This window comes from Corapipo altera, unplaced genomic scaffold, assembly GCF_003945725.1.
Source record: "Corapipo altera isolate COAL_440 unplaced genomic scaffold, ASM394572v1 215, whole genome shotgun sequence".
In the NCBI taxonomy this organism is placed as follows: domain Eukaryota; kingdom Metazoa; phylum Chordata; class Aves; order Passeriformes; family Pipridae; genus Corapipo; species Corapipo altera.
In genome coordinates this window covers 157,194-163,049 of record NW_020885008.1, presented here as the reverse complement: position 1 = coordinate 163,049, position 5,856 = coordinate 157,194, and positions in this window count along the sequence as shown.

Here is a 5,856-nt window from a genome sequence, read left to right as displayed (position 1 = left end):
AGACCAAGCTGTGGAGTTGGATTGTAAAGGGAATAAAGGCAAATGCAGGTTGATCTTTTGCCCAGGTAGACCCAGAAGAGCTGAACCAACTCTGTCTGCAGACATGTTACAAATACTAATTAATTCTCACCTCGAGACTGGGAGGTAAAATATCCATCAGCCTCAAACTAGTGGCATGAAAGTTTAAATTCGTGTGGAACTGACTGACTCCCAAGGATGACTGAGGCATTCCAAGGGCTTTCAGCTGGTCTTGGAGCTGAGGAACCTCTGTGGTCTCTGGCAGGGCTGAGCTGGCAGTTGAGGAGGGATGGATATTTGGATATTCTGAAGGGTCTGAACAGGGAAACAGGTTTCCCACTCCCACAGTTTTTCTAGGGGAGAGGAGAGATGTGAAAGGGGAGATAAAATCAGTAAAAATTAGAATCTGGAATCTCTCACTCTCTAGAGGAATTTCCCTAAACTCTCAGGCTCAGACACTCCTTAGCTCACAGCCAGCGCTGCTTAAGAGCCACAGGAGCAACTTTTAGGAATGTTTAAGCAGGGAAAAGGGAGAAAGGAAGCCAAGGCATTTGTGGAGCAGCTCTGCCTGGCAGGGTGGCCCCAGTGCCACCCATCCCCCGGGGTTTATAGCCCTGCTCAGGGATGAGCTGGGATGTTTGATGGGGCCGTGGGTTGGTCTGAGCTGACAGACTGACAGGGACGGATCAGGTGGAAGAGAAACCCCCCTGCCTGGCAGTTCCCAAAGCAGGAGGAGCAATTCCCTGTCTCCACACTTTGTGCCAGCTGAAATTCAGGCTCAGGCTTTGCATTTTGGGGTAAAAGCAGGAAGATCTGAGAAATACCTGGAGGGGAGGAGGATCCACAGTCTCTGAGCTTGGTGGAAGTGCCAGGTGTCAGCACAGAGGTCATGTCCCATTAAGGTCCCACCAGTCAGTGACAGGGAAATGTTGTATCCCAGGAATACAGGAAGTTTGGGATGAAGCATTGAAGCTGTGTGTTAGACCGGCGCACTTTCATTTTAATAAAATAATATTGGCATGAGAGTATGAGAATGCCAAGTGCTCACATTGCCCAGCCTGATCTCCAGCAGTGTTTGCTGTCAGATCAATCACGTTGTGTTAACAGGACTTCTCAAAGTCAAAGGTGCCACCAGAACATGAGAATATTGTCATTATTTTCATTGTCATTATAATTACTGTCATTATTGTCATTATTATCAAAAAATCATGGAATGGTCTGGGTTGGAAGGGACCTTAAAGCCCATCTTGTTCCACCCCTGCAATGGGCAGGGTCACTCCATGGACCAGGTTGCTCCAAGCCCCTGGAGCTTGGACACTTCCAGGGATGTGGAGACACTTCCAGAGCTTCTCTGGGCAACCTGTGCCAGGGCCTCCCCACCCTCCCAGGGGATGATTTCTCCCTAATATCCAATCTAACCCTACCCTCTGCCCGTTTATCATGTTTATTCGTTTTATTATTATTTATCATGGGGAAAGATGGTATAAAAGGCAGAGCAAATTCAGCAGGTTCAGTTTAGAAGAGGGAACTGAACCAACTAATGGAGTCACTGGTTGTAAATGGGTTAAAACCCCTCAAGGTGCAGCTTTCATTTTCAGCTGGGGTGGTTGGAGCACCTCCCTTGGGAGCTGTGTGGGAATTATTTGGCTCGTTGGAGAAAGAGCTTGTGAAACCCTTGGATGTGTGAAGCAGGTCTGGAACAAAGTGTCAGCAACAGTCTCCTGTCTCTGTAAAAGCTCTGAACTAGAACACAGCTGACAAAGTCTGAGACAGTTGGGTAAAACCAGGAGCAGAGTATTGTCTGATAATCAGTAAAACCAGGAGCAGATTATCGTGTGGAAGAAGTCAAAGCAAGAAATTGGGCAATGAGCCGAGGGGGAAATGTCTCCTGAGACTGTTCTGTGTTGTGCAGCCTGGCCTGAGCCACAGCGTTATTCTGCAATAAAAATAAATGACTGAATGTTTTCTCCATGGCTCCAGGTCGTGGTGAGGTGAGGCTGGAACACCCCAGAGGCTCCTCCTACCAGGGGGGAGCCACGGAATGACCCCTCTGGAAAGCCGAGTTCCACCCCTGGGTTTGAGCCCGGCAAATTTAAGTTCACCTAATTTAAGTTCGGGGCCCTTTTGCAGTTTCATATTTAACTGCTGGGCTGAATAATTTCTGGTTTGCAGCTTCCATGGATTTATTGTTGATATTCTGAGCATTGTTAGTGATTGTGCTGCTGCTGATAAACACACAGACCCTGTGCTCTGTCCTATAAACCCTCGTGTTTATGGGGGTTGGGAGAGGGAGATTGGTTTGCAAAGGAAAACAACCATCCAAATGTCTTCCCTGGCACCTGTTTTTGTGACTTGGAAGTTCTCAGCTCCTTCAGACAGAACTGCTGTCAGTGAACATGGATGTTGGTGCTGGGAGACACAGAATCCCAGAATGCTTTGGGTTGGATGAGACCTTAAAGCCCATCTTGTTCCACACAGGGACCCCTTTCACCAGCCCAGGTTGCTCCAAGCCCTGTCCAACCTGGCCTTGGACACTTCCAGGGATGGAGCAGCCACAGCTCCTCTGAGAAATCCATCCCAGCCCCTCCTCACCCTCACAGGGAAGAATCTCTTCCCAATGTCCCATCCAACCCTGCCCTCCTTCAATCAGAGTCAAACTCCCATTTCTGAGGAGCAACACATCCCACCAAGAGGGATTGGTGTATCACAGCCATGGATTTGTTCCTTAGAAGGGAGGAATGATGAAGGAAGGAGAGGAGAACATGTGGAATACAGATTAACTTCCAGCATGGGGGAAGCAGGGATAGTTGGCAGCACAGGAAAAGGAAGCTCCAAAATGGTGTCTTTTTTAACACAGCTTTCTAGACCTGGGTTTTTCCTGGCTATTTCTCCTTTAATATTTTAATTAAAAGCATCATCATAACAATAACAGCTCTGTGATGGGTGTGTTTCTCACTGACTTGGTAATAACTCCCTCCTCAGCTGATAAACTTCAGTGCTGGATATTCCACCACAGCCTTTTAGGATTTATTTTGTCTATGATATGGTTATTGCATCCCATAAACAAGAAGCATCCTCAAGTTATCATTATAATAAAACTGTTACAATGCACTGCTTTTTATGTAGGAATTAGGGAATGTGCTTCTGCATGACTGGAAATTTATATATTTAGCTCACAGATTTATATGCAGGTTTTTTAGTGACATTTTGAAGTGCAAAACTGCTGTATTTGGAGCATGTGAGCATGTGGCCATGTGGTGGGTTGGGTTGGGCAGGGAAATGAAGTATCTGCTGTAGAGTCAGGCAGGTCCTTCAGAATCCTTGGTGTAGAGATGATGGGATAATGTAGGTTATTATTATTATTTCCTGAATAAACAGTGGATTTCTTCCATCTGAACTTGCTTCCTTCCACTAAGACTGGAGAAAAAGTAGGATATGTCCTATTGTAACAGAGTTTGGCCATCTGGAAATGTTGAATGTGCTCCCACCTGCAGAGCTGCCTCCAGCCCTGGGAACAACATCCAAGTGAGAGAGTCCAGAGGAGGCCCCGGAGATGCTCCAGGGCTGGAGCCCCTCTGCTCTGGAGCCAAGCTGGGAGAGCTGGGGGGGGTTCACCTGGAGAGGAGAAGGCTCCAGGGAGAGCTGAGAGCCCCTTGCAGGGCCTAAAGGGGCTCCAGGAGAGCTGGAGAGGGACTGGGGACAAGGGATGGAGAGACAGGACACAGGGGATGGCTTCCCAGTGCCAAAGTGTTATTGGGGTACTGGGGAGAAATCCTTCCCTGTGAGATTTCAGGAAAGGAAAAGAAAAAGATGACTTCTCACACTGCCACCCTTGTTCTGTGTTTCGTGGGGATGTTCATCAAACCACTGAGCTGGGCCTGTGCAGGGCTGAGGGTTGGACTGGATGATCCTTGGGGGTTCCTTCCAGCTCAGCACATTCTGGGATTCTGTGACACATATTAACATACCTGCACTCAGTAAATTCCTGGGGGTCCCCCAGGCTGGTGGCTGTCCCAGAGCAGGGCTGCAGGGTGGGGGGAGAGGCAGAGACTGCCTCGTGTGGAGGGTGGAAGAGCCGTGACAGAGAAACCACCCAAGAGCTTTGAGCTCCTGAGCCCTCCTTGCTGTGAGCAGGGAGGATTTCAGGTTCTCCAAACCCAAGCAGGGATAGCTGAGAGCTTTTCCCCTTCCCAGGTATTCTGGAAGTCCATCCCATATGCCATGGGATGCAACATCCAGCTGTGTCCCAGAGCTCCCATCAGTTCCCATCTCGGCATGAAACCCTGGAGCATCAGTGATTCTTTGTCATCCACTGCTGAAACCCAGGAATAACTCACCCTCAGCTGGGTCTGGTGGCTGTCCCAGTGCAGGGCTGCAGGGTTGGGGGAGAGGCAAACTCTGCCTCGTGTGGAGGGTGGAAGAGCCACGAGAGCAGAGAAACCACCCAAGAGCTTTGAGTTCCTGAACCCTCCTTGCTGGGAGCAGGGAGGATTTCGGGTCCTCCCCATCCAAGCAGGGACAGGTGAGAGCCTGTCCCCTTCCTGGGAGAGTCCATCCCACATGCCATCACCCAGCTGTGTCCCAGGAGCAGCAAGAGCTCCCATGACTTCCCACCTTGGCATCAGTGATTCCTCGTCATCCACCACCGAAACCCAGGAATAACTCACCCTCAGCACGTTCCATCTGCACCAGGCAATTATTTTGCAGGGAAGTGCTCCAGAGGGAGAGGAAATCTCTGCCTGCCAGCCGAGGAGGGATTGTATGAGAACACTGAGAACCTTATTTGCACTGCCCTTTCCACCCAGTGACGTTTTACAAGCAACCACAACTTCCTGGGAACTCGGCAGCGCTTCGGAGAGCAAAACCGAACAGGAGCAAACAGGAAATCAAAGAGGGTCAAAGCGAGTTGCAAATGTGCAAGGATTGCCTGTGAGGGCACCCCAGGGAAGTAATTAGAGCGGGAAGTCTGGGTGGGATAGAGCTGATGGCATTATTTCTTTGTGTGAAGAGCCTCAATTGTTTGATCCCAGCCCCCCTCACATCCAGGTACTCGGAGCTGAGTGAGCCCACTGGTATTCAAATCACCTTCCAAAGCAGCACAGTGTTATAAATTTGCTTTGAAGTTTGACACAATGCTTTTTTCCCAACTTTTTTTTTTTTTTGTGGCTATAAAATTACCTTTTCTTCAGAAAAATAATAATAAAAAAAAAAACCACGGAAATGAAAAGTGAAGGGGGGAAAAAAATTCAAGGCTGTATTTTTCTTTCTGACTCTCACTTTCTGTCCAGTTTGAACCAAAAAAAAAAAAAAAAGAAAGGTGAAAAGGAAAACAATTGGTAATTAAAAAGGATAGACATGAAATGGAAAATATTTGTGAAATCATGGAAAGGTTGGAAATTGTTTTTTCATGACAACTTATTTATTTCATGACAGAATTTCACAATCCTCTCATCCTTGGGGTGACCATCCTTGGGATGTTCATCCTTGGGATGTTTATTCCTGGGATGTTCATCCTTGGATTGTTCACCCCTGGGGTGTCTACCCCTGAGGTGTTCACCCTTGGGATGTTCATCCCTGGAGTGTTCATCCCTTGGATGTCCATTCCTGGGATATTCATGCTTGGGGGATTCTTCCCTTGGATGTCCATCCTTAGGATCTTTATCCCTGGGATGTCCAACCTTGGGATGTTTATTCCTGGGATGGTTCATCCTTGGCATGTTCATCCCTGGGGTGTTCATCCCTTGGATGTTCATCCATGGAATGTTCAGCCTTGGGGTGTCCATTCCTGGGATATTCATCCCTGGATGTTCATCCATGGGATGTTCAGCCTTGGGGTGT